The sequence below is a fragment of the Schistocerca nitens genome, chromosome 4 (assembly GCF_023898315.1).
Source record: "Schistocerca nitens isolate TAMUIC-IGC-003100 chromosome 4, iqSchNite1.1, whole genome shotgun sequence".
NCBI classification, from domain to species: domain Eukaryota; kingdom Metazoa; phylum Arthropoda; class Insecta; order Orthoptera; family Acrididae; genus Schistocerca; species Schistocerca nitens.
Window position 1 is genome coordinate 647,052,779 of NC_064617.1, and position 21,923 is coordinate 647,074,701.

The 21,923-nt window shown below is 40.3% G+C and overlaps 1 protein-coding gene across 3 annotated transcripts in view; it reads left to right on the forward strand.

The window, feature by feature from the left end:
* The window catches only part of LOC126251523 (glycerol-3-phosphate acyltransferase 1, mitochondrial), a 386,686-nt gene that overhangs the window by 129,989 nt on the left and 234,774 nt on the right, over window positions 1-21,923 (forward strand). Inside the window, exon 1 of one of the 3 annotated variants that reach the window (XM_049952008.1) lies at window positions 10,299-10,450. The exons of the other annotated variants lie outside the window; for them this stretch is intronic. The gene's annotated coding sequence lies outside the window, so the exon portion shown is untranslated. Of the gene's footprint in view, window positions 1-10,298; window positions 10,451-21,923 lie in introns of those variants that run through there. 3 annotated transcript variants of the gene reach the window in all.

Genomic DNA, 21,923 nt, shown 5'->3' on the forward strand with positions numbered 1-21,923 from the left:
ATCCAGCATCTCTACGATCGTCTCCATGGGAGAATAGCAGCCTGCATTGCTGCGAAAGGTGGATATACACTGTACTAGTGCCGACATTGTGCATGCTCTGTTGCCTGTGTCTATGTGCCTGTGGTTCTGTCAGTGTGATCATGTGATGTATCTGACCCCAGGAATGTGTCAATAAAGTTTCCCCTTCCTGGGACAATGAATTCACGGTGTTCTTATTTCAATTTCCAGGAGTGTATTATGTAGCAATCTCGCATGCATCTTATTTGAACTGCGCAATAAGGTGAATTGCAGGGCCCCCTTACAATTAAGATGCAAACTTAAACACCAGAAACAGCTACTATGTAGCACACACTACGTGTGGCGTGCACATAAAGTTTTTCTTCTTAAGGTATGGGAAACTTATGAAGTGAAGTAAATATCATTCCTTGTAAGTCATGAAAAGGAAATTCAACTGCAGAAGCGTTCAGGGTAAGTTGTCAGAATTGCTGTCATGTATTGACCGTAACAACTCGTACGTAATGTTTGGAAAATTCAGCTTGTTGAAAGCAGAAAAAAATACCACTTAACTATTAAACTCGGAATGGAATAAATACCTAAAGTATAAGAAAACAACCAATAGTGTTCGCGTATTTATTGCCGTAAATAATATCGTAATGGACAGTGTTGTACATTGTAAACAAACAAGAGCTGAACTAAGACATGACAAGAGTGAGGGCAGCATCTTAGATGGATTTAAAAGAAAGTCATACCTCCTGAGTTGTCAGAAACTTTAAAACGTTTTTGTCCTATGAAAGATGAGTCAGTGGAACAAACTCGTCTGTCCAAATGGTAGTTGACTATGATGGCACCGAAGTGGAAGGTGATGAAATGTAAAAAGAAGCCGAAAGACTTAAGTTTCGCCTTCCGAAATTGCTTCACTGACGAAGATCATAGGCAGTTCCTAGGTCAGATCGTCGCACAGATGCGAAAATAGCAGGCGATGAAAATTAGATCACATTTTAAACACCGCTCAGATCACACGTTAGTGTAAAAGCCACAGGACCAGTTACGTTCTAAAATTTTTTATCGTTTCCAGTTATAAGAAAGTTCACAATACGGGCGTGCAGAACTATAGCCGTACAGCCAGACTCTGATTTCTTGTAGAGTTACAGAACACTAGCGACTTTCCCCGGCATTACATGCGTAACACTATAGTATCTACGGCCGAAAGAATTATCTGGCGAAGCGTAATTTGGTTGCGAGGGGTTGCGCAGAGCTATGATTAAAGTTCGGAGGGTAGCATTGGATAACTGAATATCATCCTTTACTTTCATACACCGCTGCCCGACGAAAAAAGTAAAGCACGTACAAGGGGAGGAAGAACCGAAATAAGCTACACAGTTTGGGAGTGTAAGTCATGTTATTTTAGTGATTACAAAATCGAGTCCAGTTTACAAAGAACTTGGCAGTATGACGTTGCACACGCTCTAGGCTGGAAGCTTGCACTGATGATGCCGCTGGTAAGGATGTCATAAAGCCGTTGTATTCTCTCCTGGGACGAGCTGGCCCACAACTGTTGGCTAAATGGTTCAAATGGCTCTGAGCACTATGGGACTTAACTTCTGAGGTCATCAGTCCCCTAGAACTTTTAAACCTAACTAACCTAAGGACATCACACACATCCATGCCCGAGCAGGATTCGAACCTGCGACCGTAGCGGTCACGCGGCTCCAGACTGTAGCGCCTAGAACCGCTCGGCCACTACGGCCGGCCACAACTGTTGGAACTGGCCCATTATGTCCTGGATACTGGCACTGGGCCTGAGTTGATTTGTCACAGAGAGTTGGAACTCTCATTTACTTCACTTATATGCTCTCCAATAGAGTGTACATCTACGAAGTTTCATTGATATCTGACCATGTCTTCTAGGCGCTACACTGCTTTTTGTTAAACAGTATAACTTAAACGAATTGAGACATTCCCTTTCACACACCTTAAACATTAACACTATACCCAGAAAATATGTTCTTATCAGCTTAATATGTGATACGTCCCGCATTGCAGGTCGTTTACGAGGTCAGCGGTAGCTTGTGACGGCTTCCTGGTAGCGGCAACTCGCGCCAGCATGGGGTTGTAGTTGGGCAGTTTTACAGAATTCCAAGGAGTTCTTCCATTCGCTGCTAGATGACAATGGCGTCTCTTTCATAGGGCCATGAGACTTAAATTCATTATAGTTCAGACAGTTCTCACGAAATATTTATAAATTACATGTACAAACGATTATATATACAAACCTTTCTCGTGAATCATTCTATCTGTTTGTGAAAAGCGTATCTTAGTTCTGAAATTAGCTCGGAAATACAGAGATAGCACCGAGGGACTTAAGTTAATGTATGTATGGATAGATAAATAGATAGAATTGTATTGTGGTCGCATATGACTTTTCGGGTCACTAAACAACTTCAGTGTTGCAATTAACATGGATTCCCCACGCTCAGTCGTGTGAAACACAGCTAGCATTGTTCGTTCAGGAGACGGCAAGAAGCGAAGCTCAGGTTTGTACCATTTTTCTTGACTTCCAGAAAGCAATCGATACAGTTGCGCATTGTAGTCTAGTAAACAAAAAACGCAGATATGGGGTAAATAAGCAAACCGAAGGTTTCCCAGCAAGTGAAAGAGGGAGAGAGAGCCGTCGCAGTATGTCGCTCTTAATCGGGAAATACTGTTAGAGAAGGTATTCTGATGGGGCAGCTACTGTTAAATGATGTACACTAGCTAATAATGTCTGTAACCCTATGAAGCTTTTCACAGACAACGCAATTATGTAAAGGGGATGACGTTGTTAGAAACATCACTAAACGCAGAGACTTTAATGTTACCAGGGCCCTGTCCAAAGCTCGGCTGTTGACATAAATAAATGTTATGCATTACAGATAAAAAGAAGAAAATATCCGGAGTTTAACTGCGCGTTCGGCGACCAGTTACTAGAATTAGCTACCTCCTTAAAGAATCTACGACTGTGTGTCCGGAGTGAGATGGATCGAACATGTAACCGTGGAAAGGCGGATGGCAGTCTCCGGTTTATTCTAAGAATGTGAAGTTCACACACAGAAGAGGTCGCATACAAAACCGTCCACCAACTAGTACTTCAGTTTTATTTTCGGCCATAATGGCTGTGTTTGTGAACCGTGACTGTTTAGTATAATTATTTATTTGTTAGCTACCAGTCACATTTGTATTTGTTTTATGTTTATCAGGCGTTTGTATTGTCTTAAAGTAAATTAACCCATAACTTTTTGTCCATTGTTCGTTACTGTATTGGCTGGTGTGGCAGTTGGGGGGAGGGGCTCAGCCTCAGTGGATGGCCAGAAATCGGTCAGTGATGTCTTCTGCTGGTTTTTCTTGTTGTTGGTTATGTATAACATCACAGTCTGTATAGGATGCAGATAGTTTTGCAGCAAGTTTTCCATCAGTTATGTGCTGCGAAAATCGTGTGAAAGGCTTTTCTATGAGAGTAGATCACTTACGATTTTATCGCCTTGTAGCTTCACTTGCGTCATTGGTGTTACGGCGGAGCTGTTGAGTAACGTTACACCATTGCACTTTGTATTTTGTCACTGTTTTCCAACGTAATTCATTGCACAAATTGTTTCGACATACATGTAAACATTATGCACTTAATACAACAAGGCGGACTTGTAGCATGTGAGTCAATAACAATTATCGAGATTTTGTATCGATATTCTTGGTACTGACAGATTTGTAGTCGGTTATTTACATTGACACATCTTGAGTCAATTGAGTTAGAACTGGCGTAAGACTGTTGAAGAATTTTGAGTTTTTGAGTTCGGTTATCTCATTAAGAATGTTATCTCCATGTTTTGTATTATGGATAAAAATTGTTCCTAGGTGTGCGGCCTTTACCAAGGTGAGCTAACGAGAGAAAGAGAGAGAGAAAGAGAGAGAGAGAGAAGACGTAAAGAAGAGCTGCACGTATTGTCACAATTTTGTTCAGTCAGTGTGGGAGTGCCACAGAGATGCTCAACAAAGTACTATTAGAGACTCTAATAGCCGGCGTCTGTGGCCGAGCGTTTCTAGGCGCTTCAGTCCGGAACCGCGCTGCTGCTGCGGTCGCAGTTTCGAATCCTGCCTCGGGCATGGATGTGTGTGATGTCCTTAGGTTAGTTAGGTTTAAGTACGAGGGCAGTTCAATAAGTAATGCAACACATTTTTTTTCTGAAACAGGGGTTGTTTTATTCAGCATTGAAATACACCAGGTTATTCCCCAATCTTTTATTTACACAACACTATTTTTCAACGTAATCTCCATTCAATGCTACGGCCTTACGCCACCTTGAAATGAGGGCCTGTATGCCTGCACGGTACCATTCCACTGGTCGATGTCGGAGCCAACGTCGTACTGCATCAATAACTTCTTCATCATCCGCGTAGTGCGTCCCACGGATTGCGTCCTTCATTGGGCCAAACATATGGAAATCCGACGGTGCGAGATCGGGGCTGTAGGGTGCATGAGGAGGAACAGTCCATTGAAGTTTTATGAGCTCCTCTCGGGTGCGAAGACTTGTGTGAGGTCTTGCGTTGTCATGAAGAAGGAGAAGCTCGTTCTGATTTTTGTGCCTACGAACACGCTGAAGTCGTTTCTTCAATTTCTGAAGAGTAGCACAATACACTTCAGAGTTGATCGTTTGACCATGGGGAAGGACATCGAACAGAATAACCCCTTCAGCGTCCCAGAAGACTGTAACCATGACTTTACCGGCTGAGGGTATGGCTTTAAACTTTTTCTTGGTAGGGGAGTGGGTGTGGCGCCACTCCATTGATTGCCGTTTTGTTTCATGTTCGCAGTGATGAACCCATGTTTCATCGCCTGTAACAATCTTTGACAAGAAATTGTCACCCTCAGCCACATGACGAGCAAGCAATTCCGCACAGATGGTTCTCCTTTGTTCTTTATGGTGTTCGGTTAGACAACGAGGGACCCAGCGGGAACAAACCTTTGAATATCCTAACTGGTGAACAATTGTGGCAGCACTACCAACAGAGATGTCAAGTTGAGCACTGAGTTGTTTGATGGTGATCCGTCGATCATCTCGAACGAGTGTGTTCGCACGCTCCGCCATTGCAGGAGTCACAGCTGTGCACGGCCGGCCCGCACGCGGGAGATCAGACAGTCTTGCTTGACCTTGCGGCGATGATGACACACGCTTTGCCCAACGACTCACCGTGCTTTTGTCCACTGCCAGATCACCGTAGACATTCTGCAAGCGCCTATGAGTATCTGAGATGCCCTGGTTTTCCGCCAAAAGAAACTCGATCACTGCCCGTTGTTTGCAACGCACATCCGTTACAGACGCCATTTTAATAGCTCCGTACAGCGCTGCCACCTGTCGGAAGTCAATGAAACTATACGAGACGAAGCGGGAATGTTTGAAAATATTCCACAAGAAATTTCCGGTTTTTTCAACCAAAATTGGCCGAGAAAAAAAATGTGTTGCATTACTTATTGAACTGCCCTCGTAGTTCTAAGTCCAGGGTACTGATGACCTCATATGTTAAGTCCCATAGTGCTTAGAACCATTTCAACCATTTTTTTACTGTACTAGCCCACGTTCCAAAACGAATCAGTAAATATACTACTTCCTCCAACACATTTCTGGTGTAATAATCGCTTCGTTAAAATTGGCCCATACAGAGGCCTACCGATAGTCTTTTCTCCCTGCGACCGAAATGCTACTGGTATCTGATGCTACTTTTCATACGGAAAGAAGGTGGCACTACTGAATATCGATGCAAACGAAATTACAGGAAATACGTTATCAAATAAGCAGCCATAGAACTTCTTTATTTTCCTGCAGATTATTAGTTCACTGTCGAGGATGAAAGTTATTTGATGCTGAGTAAATCGGTGTGGAGAATAACTACAGTTGAGGAAATGGACGTATTTCCTTTCAACGATCCGTGCCTCAGTGATAAATATGGCGTTTACCTATAAACCAGAGCTGAATCATTTGGTAGAACTCTTCATGTACACATCAGCTTCCGCTGCCGAATGGTCAGCGCGGATGACTGCCATGCGGAGGACCCGCGTTCCATTCCCGGTACAGCCAGGCACTTTTCCTTGATGGGAGAACTGGAATGGGGTGCACTTGACCTCGTGATACCAGTTGAGAAGCTACTTGACCGAGTAGTGGGTTGCCGCTGCTCGAGGTTGGGGGTGGCGGTTATCGCTGAAACAACCGTTTTCCGTTTCCGTTATATCGTGCTTTTTTTTCGACACCGGTTTAACTAGACTGTTAAAACCGCTCAAAATAACTGATTTTCAATATTTTATTCCTATTATTTCCTACAATAAACGTAGAAATGGAACGATTGAAAATTTTTGACTCCAAGATAGTTAGAATCAAAACACAAGGTGTTTCAAAAAGGACTGTACAACTTTAAAAATTAATATAAATGTATTGAAAGAAGATATAGAACTGGGTTTAGTGTTACTTTGTAGGGAAACACGTCAGGTTTTTTTTTTCTTTGCCTTAAACTAAAGATGTTGTATGTGGCTTCCGTTGGTTATCCTGCACACATGCCATCGGAAGTCAATTTCTTCCCAAACTCACTGTAGCATTGCAGGTGTAACTTACTCAGTGGCGGGGTAAATTCTTGCTCTTAGTTCATGTAAAGAAGCGGGCATAGGAGGAACAAACACGATATCCTTGATGAATCCCCACACACAAAAATCGAGTGGTGTCAGGTGTGGGGAACGTGGAGGCCACGCAATTGGCGCATCACGGCCAATCCATTGACCTGGAAAGCGGTCACTAAGAAAATCCTGGACGTCAGCCAGATAGTGGGGTGGTGCACCATGTTGCATTAAGTAAACAAATCGTTCTTGGTCATCGTCATCGATCTGTGGTATCAAAAATTGTTGTAACGTGGTCTCACTTGCTCAATGACGTCGTCAGGTGTGCTTTGACTACCTGATGCTTTCCCAAGTCTTACCGAGCACCCTGTTTCTACAAAACATTTATGCCACTCATAAATTGTTGGCCTACTAGGAGGATCTTTAGCGTACTTGGTGCCGAAATTACGCTGAACTATTGTCGCCGACTTCGATTCTTCAAACCAAAATACAACTTGCACGCTCGGGTCCAGTGAAGCCAGCCATCGTTAACGCAACTGCCGCTATCGTTCCTAAGGCGCGATTAGGCATTAGCGAACTACGCGACACAGAACTTGATGTTATTTCCCTACAAATTGACACTACAATCACCTCTGTAGGTAGTATGAAACAATTTATAAGAATTTTCTTGGTTGTAGAGCCCTTTTTAAATTAAATATGCAAATAAAAGAAAACTTAGGCCGTCCATTGTTCACTGCTTTTCAAGAAAAGTTATAAGTGTTTGACTACTACAAAAATTACGAGCATTTATCTGCTGATTCTAATTTTTTGAATCTCTGCTCAAAATTCATGTTGGAATCGGGGACCATGTCACTATTTGGCCAGTCACATTATGTAGACACATACAGCACATTAGCTGCTTTCTAATATTATGAACTATTAAGTTTTCCCCTTATATTGTGCCACAAGTTCGTTGTGGTTTCTCCCATTTTTAATCTTTTAAAGCAAATGGAGCATTGTACTTCACAGATACCGCACTTCGTAAAATATTTTCAGACGACGGACTACCATATAGACCGTATGGGGGAAATCTTGCCCACTACATGTACATGCGTATCATCTAATACGGACGCCACATGACAACAGATACATTATTGTCTCAGCAGTGCTGTACCAATTGTTATGCCATGTGTTCGTTGCTTGTTTCTGTCGGCATGCTTATTGAAATAGCACTGATCCTTTTTCCCATTTTCTGTGATAAGGCAATAATTCAATGCAGAGGAAATTGCACGAATAAAAATTACTCGTTCTTGAAAAAAGTTTTACTTAAAAACGAAAAGTTTTAGCACTGCTGCTATGGCTAATTGGTATTTCGCTTTTCTTACTTAGTTATTAGTTGTTCAGTGATAATTTGTTTACAGAGGAGGCTTCTAAGAAATCTGAGACCAGCCAGGGAGTTCTGTGTTTTCGTGAGGAATTTGCCAGTTGACACAGTTGCAGTGTGTTTTGTGAAAAGGACTGCTTGAAATGTCTTCTGACTGGGCCCACAGGAGAGTGAAGTGTGCTTGCTGTTTGCATAGCCATAGAAGAGTGACAAAAAAAAAGGCTTTGTTTAGGTTGGGAATAAGTGTTCTCATTTGAAGACTGTCTCAAAGTGAAGATGTTTCCAGTGACGAATTTTTGTGTTCTTAATATTTTGACAGAATAACAACAATGATCTGAACAAGGTGAAGCCTCCCATGGTGCAGACGATGCAGATTTTACATCAGTAGAGGAAGAATTAAATAACCCGAATCATCAAGTACAGAGGTAGGTGTTAGTCCTGTTGAGAAATCGTGACCAGTGAAGTAGAGTCATAAGCTCTATGCATCAAGAAAGAACAGATAAATTACTACAGCAAAACTGACCACACTCTTCAAAGTAGAAATTCCATCTTCAGAAAAAAATGAACCAAAGCACTCTTGCACCTCCTGCCAGGAATTTTTCACAAATATCAATTCAGCTGTTGAATATTGTGCATCCTTCAGTGAAGAGGTGCATGCTTTAACGATTATTCCAGAGATGTTTTCAAAGAAAACAATTTTGAACCACGCTCCATCAGTATCAAAGTACATGGTAGACAAATCAAGAAATGTGAGGTCTGTAAAAGGAGTCTTTGGAAGACCAGAGCCATTGTTAAGGTCATCCTGTAGGAGCAGCTCAAGTTCACATAGTGCAGTCATTTTATCTGGAAGATCAATGGGGCTGCTCTCGCCAGTGCTAACAAAAAAGATACTATAACTGTAACAGCTGAAGGTCAAAAAGTTGTGAAAGTGAAGAGGTACATGACTCGCAGTATTAAAGAAACTTGCAATTTTAAAGAGCATACTATACAGCTTCACATATTGGAATATCAAAATTTTATTTACTACAACCTAAGTGGGTAGTCCCACACCCACCTAGAGATGTCTGCTTATGTGTTTACTGCGCTAATTTTGAACTTTGTGTGGCAACTTTTACTGGAGCACGTGACACCTTGCTTGGGGCGTGTGAAATCATTAGTAGTCTGTGGCGTAAAGCGGGAACCCAAAAACTTGCATTTAGTGGGCATCGTTCTTAGCGACTGAATAATTCAGCAGGACTCGTCACTCGTGATAGAATTGATGCTGAGAGAACAGGTCGCCTGAATAACTGGAACGGTGAAAATTGTCCGTGAAAGACAAAGTTCCAGGTTCGGGTCCTGGTCCGGCACACTGTTTTAATCTATAAGGAAAATTCTGCTGCAGAATGGTCAATTCGTTTAATAAATGCGAGAACGTTATGATCGTATAGTAAGAGCTAGTGTGTTAAGGAAATACTCAACAAATTCTAGTTACTTTCTAAGAGAAGTGAGTTACATATTAGACCTCTTCCTGCACAAGAAAATAAGAGAAATTAGAGCTGATAAATAGGTTTATTGACAGTAGTTCTTGCCATGCACCATTCGCGAGTGGAACAAGCAAGGGGAGGGGGGGGGGGAATTATAGTGGCAACAGAAATACTCTCCGCCACACTACAAAAGGTGGTATGCGAAGTATAGGCATTTTTGTAGAGGTTTCGGAAAATAATACAGCCTGCTGAAAGGCAGATATTTCAGTGTAGCTCGTGAGCGTAGGCGGTCATGATCTTGAAGGAGTAGTTTCGGTACTATACATTTTGTAGCAGCTCTTTTGTAGCAGCTCTTGTGGACAAAACATTGCAAATTAATATGTGCGCGTCCTAGATGAATTGTAACCTGCTTAAGCGCCATCCGAAAGGAAAGAAATAATAAAAGCAAACATGTTGCAAATCATCCAGTCTTGATCTGAATCAAGCGATCGCATTATGGAGAACACATTTGTCCTCTTGTCGCAAAACATATTTGTTCGAGGCACCTGTACTGTTTCACACTTACAAACCTTTAATTTGAGTCGGAAGTATTTCAGAGCTTCGTGTGTGTTCTGCAAATTACGCCATACACACAGTTTTCGGAAGCGATTACATGTTACCCATGAGGTGCTGAGCACAAGTAACCAAGCAAGATCTCATCGTATTAATTCGAGGTCATTCAGAGAAGTTTCTTCCCATCGCACTTGCAGCTTCTTTGTGCCGTTGGCAGTACTGGTATGGCACAAATCGCACATTGGCCAACTACGCAGTTGCCGCGTCGCCGGTCTTTTATGACTCTGCTTACAGTATGTCGAGCGTCACAATGTTCGCGGCACGGCTGTCGTTTCAGTTTCTGTAACTTGGTTCCTGCACGTGATAGAGCTGGAGCTGTTGTGATAGAAGAAGCGTGTAATGATACATTTTTCTTGTTTACTTACACTGCCGAACCAAGTAAGTAACGATCCACGCAAGTGGAAATCTCTAGAGGTGCAGGTTTTACATTAAGATTTGTTTGATACTGACTGTCATTCAGAGACTGTAATGAACAGACGCGTCACAGACGCCTGCTGCCAGACTTCCTTCCGTACTGCAGTCATACTTTGTTTTAAGAGTGTTCGTGTGATAATGTTCTCATTTTTTATTGTAGCCCATTTGTTAATATGCGAAGTGTAGCCTGTCCATTGGTTCGCGGAACGGCAGCATTAATCGAAGTACTGTCAAATCCTTCGATGACCAACGAAATGAACGCGAAGCAGGTCTATCCGTTACCCATATCTTCTGAAGAGCTCGATACTTAAATACTTGCTCATTTCGTTGATCCATGAAGGGAAAAATCATCTTCCCGGGAATGCATTCATCTTTAAATTTGGTAATGAGGTTGAAAAAAATTCTTGTCCATACGAAACTCCACATACGGGCTGTAACCTGAGTTACAATCGCGTGGATTACGGCTTCCTGGGCGGCCGCGAAGTCTTGAGTGATTGGACTTTATTAATGCGTGCTTCTTACGCGTGAAAGGGGATACTCGAGGGAACAGAGTTTGATAAATAATGAGAGTCTTGGGTTTCCGTAACTTGAGATATGCGAGATAGCGGCATATAAATATTGCATAATGAGAGACAAGATAGCTGTAGAACTGCATATCACCATGATTCAAGGCCAGATGTTTCTTGAGGAATCTAAGAATCCTACAGTATCTACAGAAATCAGCTTAAAATATCTTTAGAAGTTACCGCTTTATTACCCCTTTAGTTATAACTGGTTATTATCCGGAGAACTGGCCAGTAGCTGGAAAGCTTACTAATATGGTGCGTACTTTTCTCGGATGCCTCCAGAGGTCACAATGTGTTCAGAGGTGGTAGGCGCGATAGCGTCATTTAACCGCTGGGGTGAAACACGGTTTTCGTTTCCAAATATCAATTTTGAATTTACATATTCATTGACCAAATAATAAAAATGTTAAACTCTAATTGTAAAATATATTAAAATGAGGTCCGAGAATTATCTAAGGCCCTTGAGTGTGGCAGTCATAACTTTGCTATTTGAGAAGTTATGATTTCGTAGAATACATGGCTGAGCACATTGTTTTAAAACAAGTATGCAAACAGGTACAATAGATTGTACATGTAAGCCCCAAACAGACCAGCACACTATGAATGGTGAGACATTGCAGAGTGCCTTCCACAAAGTGCGATCCTGCCGTACTCTCTTTCAATGTTTTCTTTGTAAACCCTAAGGTTCTTTCCCCTCCTTTATGTTCTGGTTTTCGTTTAATGTTCTGTCGTTTTATTTGGAACAGGAGACAGAATTAGTTCTTTCTAAGATCTACACTTATTGATGTCAGCCGAACAATGAAGCACCGACAAGATAGATTTAATGTTGTTATGCTGTTTCGTGCTGTAAAAATGTAACATCTTCGTCTAAGGTGTAGTACTGACCAGAAAGACCATCTAAGATACAATATTTTAGACATACATGTTGACTGAAACTTGAATTGTAAGATCAATATTTAACCATAATGATAAATGTCAACATTGTTTTAAAATTTTCATTCCGTGGTACCCAGAATACATTTTAGGTGTAATAATCCTTTATATAAAAAAGTATTAAACGTACACTTAATTTCAATTAGTGAAAATATTATCAGCAGTCTTACATTACATTTAGTGACTTGGGCGAGGCGTCGGTCTCGGTGTCGGTGGTTGGGAACGAAATAGCTGTAATGTGACTAAATTTGGACTCGGCACCGTGCATTCGTAGCCTTGTTGTATATAGATCAGAATTCGTATCCTGTTTGATAACCTGAGCAAAGTAATGTAATCCCGATCTAATCTTATGAAGTAATCAATGCTTGGAAGGGAAAATCAGCTAAACAATTTCCACTTAATAGAAAAGAGATAATGACAGGAGTGAAGCCGTGGGAACGATCCGTGAGATGTGTTGGGATATGTCGGTCTGTAAGAGATTTTCGCGAAAGGGAGGGTTTCAGGTTTGAGTTCCGGCCCACCAGACCATTTGATTCCGCCAGGAAGTTTAAAAACAACGGACATTCGGCTGTAGCGTCAAAGATTCATTACCGGTCACTTTTACAACTTGCACTTTTCAGGCGCGGTTAACGTAGTTCCCATTAGTTCACTGTAAAAACGTTGAATAATTAATGTTCACGACACAATCATTCATAATTCAAATTAACTTCTATAAATGCAGCCCCAGGCGGTGTTACATAATATGCCCACTTTCAATTAGTTTGCTGACACGACAGGAGACGCCTCGACCATAAACTAATCGCATCGCAAACCGTTTATCGTAAGTACACGACAGTGCCGAAAAGTGAAATGCGTGCGAGAATCCTATAAAAGTACTAGCAAGAAAAATCCAATGGCGCCCAAAACAAAGGAGGGCTGACCGAAATAATATAATTGTGCCAATGACATAATAGTCTTACAACTGGTTAAACTCCTTGTCAGCAGTCCGTTCCAGTTCTATTTATACAAATTTTCACGAATAGAACCTTTAAGTGGAAAAGAAAATTGTTTCCACTTTCTAGCTATTTCTATACTACAGATGGATTCTTTGGTAGACCTTGTTTGCCAGTTTAAACTAGTAAGTGGCCAGGGTTCCCTGTTTTACTAAAAGTCTACCACGATTGTTCAGTTTCCACTAATGACATCATAACATGTATTTTGAATATGAACTACTGATACGTAACTAACTTCCTGTGCTAAGTAATATACACGTTTTTCTATAGTTTTCATTACATTTGAATCTCGCTTAATTCAGTAACTTGTGATAATATGTAAGGGACATTAAATCATCCTCCCGTTCTTTGCCTCGTTTCTTCTTCTTTATTGACAGAGAGGAAGACGTGTGTGTCATATCAGCGGAAAATTGTTGGTTTGCGTAGAACACAAGATACGGCAGAAATAATACCACGCATTTAAGCAAACAGCTAAGAGTCTCTTATCAGTCACTTAAACAACAAAAAATGCTGTTGGCCACTTTGACGAGCACTGTTGATACTCTTTAGTAATATAACCATTTTGGCAAGTTGCGAGTCTGCTTCCCTGGTTTTATCCCAAATTATTTTTCTTGCTGTTTCCTCTGGGGATCCCCAAGATATAGACTATACACGCTTGTCACTCTTGAAGTATTAAGCAATACGGGAAGAGATAAACACTATTCGTCTGCCATGACCTACCAAGTCAGGGACACACAACGTGAACAGCGTTTATTCTATCAGTAATGGCCACCACTTGAGCTACGTCGTTAAATAAATCACATCAGATATGCTTGATACAAATAATTCATTGATTTCTGTTGTGTTTCTTAATATTTGTGTGATTTAACGTGTCTGATATTTAGGTTGAGTCAGTCCAAATGTTGTTCATGGGGTATTACATGCTGCTCTGTCACCTGAAATCGTCCATTGTCCAACATTGCGAACAAAATCCATTGTTCTGTGAAGTATTCATTTACGTGCCCACTGAATGATGAATGACCTCGTTTTATCACATTAGTGTTCCGCAGTATTCATTCCCTGGAATATTTATTGATGAATAATCGGAATTACTACCGATGACTTATTACTGCTGATGTGTACGAGTCTATGAAGTCGCCGTTGTGTATATCCTCATTTTTCTTTTTGTAATTATAATGAACCCAACTCTTTCTCTTTGACACTGAGCATTACAAATAATAATAAAAAAAACGAAATTAAGCAGTGTAAAAATAGGCGCCATACTTTCCGCCTTTTTCCAATTAAATATCCCTTTTTTATATAAAACTCATGGACTTCAGAGTGAACCGAATTTGATCTGATGAAAAGTAAATGAAACTAGGAATATATTTCGTATGGACACCAACAGCAATGTTGCCATTGTAGACAGTGAAACTCGCCGTTGGGAATATCATATTAAGACTGTCATCGGGCGGCACCACTATGATATTCTGTGTACACAGCAGCAATACATATAAGAAATAAAGTACAAGATAACTGCTCACTTTCTCTCATTTTCCATTTGGTGCAGTAAGGGTAAAAAATGGAACTTTTTCCCAAATTAATCAGTTGGTCTCAAATTTTAACATACAATTTCTGTATATTGTTAAATATAACTACAAAGTTACAAATCGATCTAAGTAACAGTTTTTGAGGAATTATTATTTTGTTTTATTTTGAAGGTTTTTTTTAAAAAAAATCTTCATACAGTAAATTTACTTTCATGTGCTTGAAAAACTTAAAACTGTGTTTAATTAATAATACAAAAAGTTTTGTTTAAGCTTCTTTCGCTGTCTTTTACAGTGACCTTAAATTAATTTTCAAAGTTCTGAATCTTTTTATTGAAAAATATTATTTATTCAACTATCAGTATTTGCTTTTCTAATTTTTATTAGAATTATACTTAAGACTGTTAGCGCTGATAGAGTTTCCTCAAAACATTTCATCCAATTTAGTGAATATTTACTATGAAAACGTTATATTTAAATGATCAGTTTCACAAATAGAGATAAATGCAGTCAGAGTTAGACAATCATTCCCCAATCCTTGCTCTAAAGGGATTTACGTTGTTCTTTCTGCTCTCTTCTGAGCGTCGCCAGCTTGTATGGCCTTCAATCGAGATGCATACCTTCTTCTTTTTTCAAATTTTAGTTACCGTTTGGCCTTTTGCTTCCGTCTTCACTCAACTCGAACTTTAATCCAGTCAAATAGCAGATATACCTTGCAAAAGGTGGGGTCGAAGAGTTTATTTTTTCAACTCGTTCATATGGTTGGAAAGATTAGAAAACAGGGTTTTGCCAACAAAATTTCGCTTGGGAAAACATTCTACAGTCAAAAAACTTGGAAAATTTCGGCCTTTTTTCAGTTTTTTCAAAATATCTCAGTTTCATTTGCTCCTATCGCTTTGACGTCTACTTTCTTTTTTAAAGAGCACAAAATTCTCTACAAATTTGGTTCTTGCCATTTTTTTCTACTCCCATTATCAAAGGCGTGACAGCGCCTCAAAAAATACCAATTTTTAAAATTTTGAGAATAGTGACAAGATACCTTATTTTTGAACACTATTTTTTCAGTTTCTATTTGTGTAGTATAAATACATTATACATCATGTTATATGTTGGAATTTACCACCTCACTTTCAGGTATTCAATTCTCTGTATGCAACATGAGGATTGCTGGGCACCCAACTATTGTGATTCTTACATCACTACCAGAAGTTCACTATGGGCCACCTCAGCCCTGGTATTTGTAAAACTATAAACATAAAAATACATCATTAAGACACACACACGCACGCACGCACACACACACACACACACACACACACACACACACACACACACACACAAAATAAATTGTCTCAGGAAACTGAACTATTATTAGCTGCAATAGGCAACCTAATTAGGTAGGTAATTATTCTTGTGTATAAAAGCCTTACAGTTGACATTAAAAATAAGTAGCTTTATTACAATTAAGATGCATTGTCAGTTACTAAAAAATGTTGACAGTTCTGGGTGTGTAATACTTGTAATATCGCACTTGAGACAAATATGAGCATCACATCCAACGTTTTGATGGGCCAGGTTCCTCAGTGTCACCAGAAATACCTTGAGTTACGGATTCAGGGTCTGTACATAGAGTTGATCCCACATTGACCTCTTCTTTAAACAGCGAGTCAGCCTCAGCAAGTTCGTTGATTTCGTGAGAGGTTTCCTCAACATCCTCCATAACATCTTCTTCACTGTCTTCATATAAAAATTTTGGCACGTTTTCACAGTTGACCCCAATACATTTCTTGCAAATTGAAGAACATTTCAAACCCGCTTTTCTGCAGGAGCACGCTCCGTCACAGTTCAGCTTGCATGAGCATGAAACAGTGTGAAGAAGTGCATCAGGTGCTGGATCTCGGCTCATTATAACGGGTATTGGACCCTGGTCACTGTGATTCCAGCCCCATTTCTCAGGAGGTTTCCAGTTTCCCATCCAACTTTGGACTTGTTGGTAAGTCCGCAACGAATGATGTTGTGCAGCATCTTGTGTAGGTGGCAATCGTGCAAGATTCAGTTCGCTTTTTGTGGCAGACTTGGCGAATAGCTGGCACCGCAAATGGTCTAGTGTGTGGGAACTGCTGGCACCTCCACTATACAATGCGATAATATTCTCCTGCTGTTATTATTTCTTCACGGGTAGCATGTGGCTTATTGAACGTGCAAAGCGCTGAGGTTAGCTGTTCATTTTTCGCAACAACATTGCAGCACTCAATTTTTCCTTGACCAAGAAAAGCGGATGTTGTATCACATCCGCTAAAGGCGTGAGTGAACAGAATATATTCACTGTCAAACTTGTAAGATGCAGTGGAAAACCAGTTGTCTTCTGCATTTCCTCTTCCTGGCTTTAAGAGAAATAAGTTTTCAATGCCTTGCCAAACCGGTCATGAGCACAAGCAGGTCAACATCCAGGTAGGTAAATATAGCCTCCATGCCTTCATCTACTTGTGTTGCAGGTCGGTAACCTCGTTTCTGTCCAGTAGCCGAAACACGGTGAAAGAACTTTCTGTAGCTAAATCTGTGGTACCACCCATCTGCAGCAACCAAATCATTTACATTTTGAATCCGCTCTATCACTTGTTGACCAAATTCATCACCACGTCGTTTAGCCTGTTCTAATACTGTCGATTGCACTTCCAATTACATTACTTTGTAAACAAAATTTCGTTTGGCATATGGCAATCTTAACTGCTTGGTTAAAAAGTCATCAGAATTCCCTTTTGCACATAAGAAGCATTTCTCTTTGAAATTGAACTGATCTTTTTCCTGCGACTGACGTAGCACGCCTATTGGTTCCTGAGGATGTTGAAAGCTAGCTGCTATCATTCTCTCATTAATGCACTTCTTGTAGCATGCTTCATGCACCATCACTTCACTGAGCGTTTTCAAACAACGGATGTGAGCAGACTCCCTGCGTTTAGCACAACAATCGATAAGTGTGCTCAGTCCTTTCTTTTTCACATTGCGTCCACCACTCACCACAGTTTTTTCGCAAATGAAACATAAATTCATATCAGACACACTCATTTTTAGCACCACAACATATGCTGAATGGAAGCGACTCCAAACTGTAGGACCCTTATTGTTGTGTGCTAATAGCTGTCAGCGCGCTATGAACAATCACCAGAGATAATCACCTTCCGCCCGCCAAAGAATAAATACGCTTTTGTTTGCTAAAGAACAATTACTACATACTTTTTCTTATAACTGATCATTAACGTCAATAAACTGTAGAAAATGTACGGCACCTGCATGCAATCGTATTACATATTGTAACACAAATAAACTTCACGCAATCCGACGTGAATGTGTTCGTAGTTACTGAATATGATGGTGTTTGTCCTGGCCCTGCAGCAGAGTGAGATGTTAAATTCCAATGAATAACGTGATGAGTGATATGTTTATACTACACAAATAGGAACTGAAATAACAGTGTTCAAAAATTAGGTAATTTGCCCCTTTGCTCGAAATTTGAAAACAGGGTATTTTTTGACGCGCTGTAGCGCCTTAGATCCTGGAAGTAGAAAAAAATGGTAAGAATCAAATTTGTAGAGAATTTTGTGCTCTTTAAAAAAGAAAGTAGACGTCAAAGCGATAGGAGCAAATGAAACCAGGATATTTAAAAAAAACTGAAAAAAGTCCGAAATTTTCGAAGTTTTTTGACTGCAGAAAGTTTTCCCAAGGGAAATTTTTTGGCAAAACTTGGTTTTCTAACCTTTCCAACAATATGAACCAGTTAAAAAAATAAAATCTTCTACCCCACCTTTTGCAGGGTACAGGCTTTTTTTTCTGACAGTTTCACTGGACTACATTGCTTCTTCGCGTCTTGTTGCTGACAATGGAGTGTGTCTGTTGTTGTTGTTGTTGTTGGCTTTTGTCAAATAGCACCCATGGTTGAACTGTGAAACAACTTGTATCCAAAAGAGAAGTAGAACTTACTGTGACACAAATACATCGTTTGGGCACTTCGATGATTAGATACTTAGCTTTGTATATACTTGTTTGCATTTTGAGCCTTTACAGCAGTCCGTCTGGAGCGAATTGTATCAGATGCCAGCCTGTGATGAAGAGATATCATTCTAAGAACAACAGGTGGTTTCGGTGCAGTATGGATAGCACTTTTATGTGATTCTGCATTTTCTCTTTCGGCAAGGGCACGGTTAAAGAAACACAAAGAATTCTCACCTTTTGCACTCTTCATATGTTGCTGTTTCTCACCAATGGTCATGAGTCTGCTTTACAACTGTTTCTTCTCTCAAACTTCCTTGTGCTTTTACACCTAGTGTCTCGTTTTGTGCCCGACTTTCCTTCACCATATTTCTCAATCCTGTCCCAAGTTGTTTCGCAATGTGGTTCACACACTCTTTCTTCACAATTTCTGTGTTCCCATATACATTCAGTTGAACTAATTATCTTTGTTTCTACGTTTCTCCTTCAGAGTTTCACAGAATCCTTTCCTATTACAACAGTGCATATACGAATGAAAATATTTAAGATTTTTTTTTACTTAAGTTCATTGTTTTCTTACTATACTATCCCCGTAACTATAAATCGTACTTCACAGTTGAAAATCTTAAACGAATGTAATCTGAGACTAACTGAGCCAAGGACATTAATCAATAAGGCTACTAAAAGAAGAACGTAATCCAGCTTTCAGCCTTTTTTAATCCTATAAACAGAAATTTGACTAACCTTCATCTTGTCTATTTTACATTTCTCTTCTGTATTATCATCATTTGATTGCCAGTTGAATCTATTTTTGTGACAGCGACACAAATCAAAGGCGACAAAACTAGTTGTGCGTAGTTCCAGGTATAAATTTTGTGCGTCTCAAAAATGTAGCTTGGGAGGAGGGATAGGGGCCACAGTTTGTTGATGTCTCGGCCACCTCTTCAGCAAACAAATATATGTTGACGTCATGCTCATTTGTAACTTATCACAAAGACCAACTATTTTAATAATAACTAAACACAAAAGTAAACACGGGCTAGACCTTAGGCGCCTTCCGACTGGCCGACTGTTGCTTACACCAGGGGGCGATCTGTTATCGTGGGATGTGTGACCAGCATGTCGCCAATCCCTCTTGTCATTACTGCCTTTAGATGAATACTGGTGATACCGTTTCTTTTTTACTCAAGTAGCTCCTCCTTTGGCCTCACGTTGCTGAATGGACTCCATTCCAGACCTCCTTAGCTCAGAAAAATCGGAGAAGACACTTGGAATCGAACCCGAGTCTTTCTGCAGCGAAAGTAATGGCGCTAGCCTTTTTTCAAAATAATTATTCATGCTTTAATAATTTTGTAGCTGCCAACAGCCTTGCCGCAGTGGTAACACCGTTTCCCGTCAGGTCACTGAAGTTAATCGCTGTCGGGCTTGGCTAGCACTTTGATGAGTCACCGTCCGTGTCTGCCGAGTGCTGTTGGCAAGTGAGGTGTACTGAGCTCTTGTGACGCGAATTGAGGAGCTACTTGACTGAGAAGTAGCGGCACCGATCACGAAAACTGACAACGGCCAGGAGAATGGTGTGCTGACTACATGCCCCTCCATATCCGCCTCCAGTGCCGCCTATAAGGGCTGAGGATGACGCGGCCCACAGTCTGTACTCTTTGGCCTCCAGGACCGTTTTAGACGGTGTTTGTTTGTATAGATACAAGACTGAAGCTACTGCGAGTTTCTAATTATGTGGAGACAGAAATCGCACTTTCTAATCCTTCCACACACCTCATCACCTTTAGAGTCATTGTATATACACATCACTTTACACACTCATTCTTGTTCTTTGACAGACACACTTCGAATGGTTGCTAGGTACCTGATTGCAAACTTTAATGACTTCAAACACAAACTTTGAAAAATGGTATTTTTCATCTAATGGGATTTTATTGGAATTTAGTATTCTTCTGTTTCTTCGCCTGCTCCTTCAGCAGTCCAAACCAACTTCGTCATAGTCGTTTTAGAGGGTAACCAGATCTCCATGAGGTTCTGAGAACTCTCCTTCCTGTATCACATTACCAACGTACCAGTGAACAAAAGTCATTTGTCTGCGAAGGCGGTCTTAATATGTAAAGTGTTGTAATATAATAGTGATGATGATGATGGTGCACTTACACAAACTCAGAACACCCAATATGGCTGAAGTCCCAAATATCATTAAAGATTTAAATGTTCAAATGTGTGTGAATTCCTAAGGGACCAAACTGCTGAAGTCATAGGTCCCTAGACTTAAACACTACTTAAACTGACTTATGCTAAGAACAACACACACACGCCCATGCCCGAGGGGGACTGGTACCTCCGACGGGAGGGGCCACATAGTCCGTGACATGACGCCTCATGCCACACGGCCACTCCGCGCGGCTAAAGATTTAAAAAATGATAAGCCCCTGGGGAAGTACAGTCAAGAATCTATACGGCATCTTTCAAAAATTCTCGGAAACAGAAGCTGTACTCGAAGATTGGAAAACAGCATTCATTCACCCAATCCACAAAATATGATATAAAACTAACCCAAACAACTATAGAGGAATTTCCTTCCTTCCAGTGAGTTAATTAAAATTCTTTCAAAAGTATTACAAAATAGACTGGAAAGCCAAGTGGATTATCAGTTATGAGACTATCTAGGAGGGTTTGTAAAAGGACCTATATAGAACAAATTTTAAATCTAAAATTTATAATCAGGTACAGAACAATAACGGCCAAAAAAATTTATGTAACATTTGTAATCTTCAAAAAGTATCTGCTTAGATAGACAAGGATCATTATTCACTATCTTAAAAGAGTTTCGAGCTGACAGTCAATCAGTGGAAATAGTGAAAGACACACTCACAAATACAAAATCAGATGTTTAGTTGAAACCTCCAACGCTTTTGATATAAAAAATGGAGTAAGACAAGGGAGACGGATTGTCCCCAATGTTGTTCAGCTGTGTGCTATAAAAGGTAATCAGGGAATGGAGAAAAGGAACAGAAGAAGAAAAAGAAAAGTATTTTGGAGAAAAGGGGGTACACTGAGAATTGATTGTTTGCCTTTCGCAGACGATTTTGTCATCTTAGCCAAATCTGTAGAAGATCCAACATTGCAGATAAATTTCCTACAAGAGACAATTTCGAGGTCAGTATGCCCATGCAACTTTATGCTCCTCCACACCGTAACGCCTACACCAGCAAAACGTTCATCGTCTGGATACATGAGGGTACGTCCAGCATTGGAGCACTACCAACAGAAGATCTTTTGGCTGTTATAATAATCTTGAGCATGTAGTTTAGAGCTGTGGAACATCATAAAATCTTATCTCGGGTTGCAAATAATGAGAAACAGACCTAATGTTGAACGTTTTTCAAAATATTATGCGATCTATTCTTACGAAATGTTTTATTTGGTG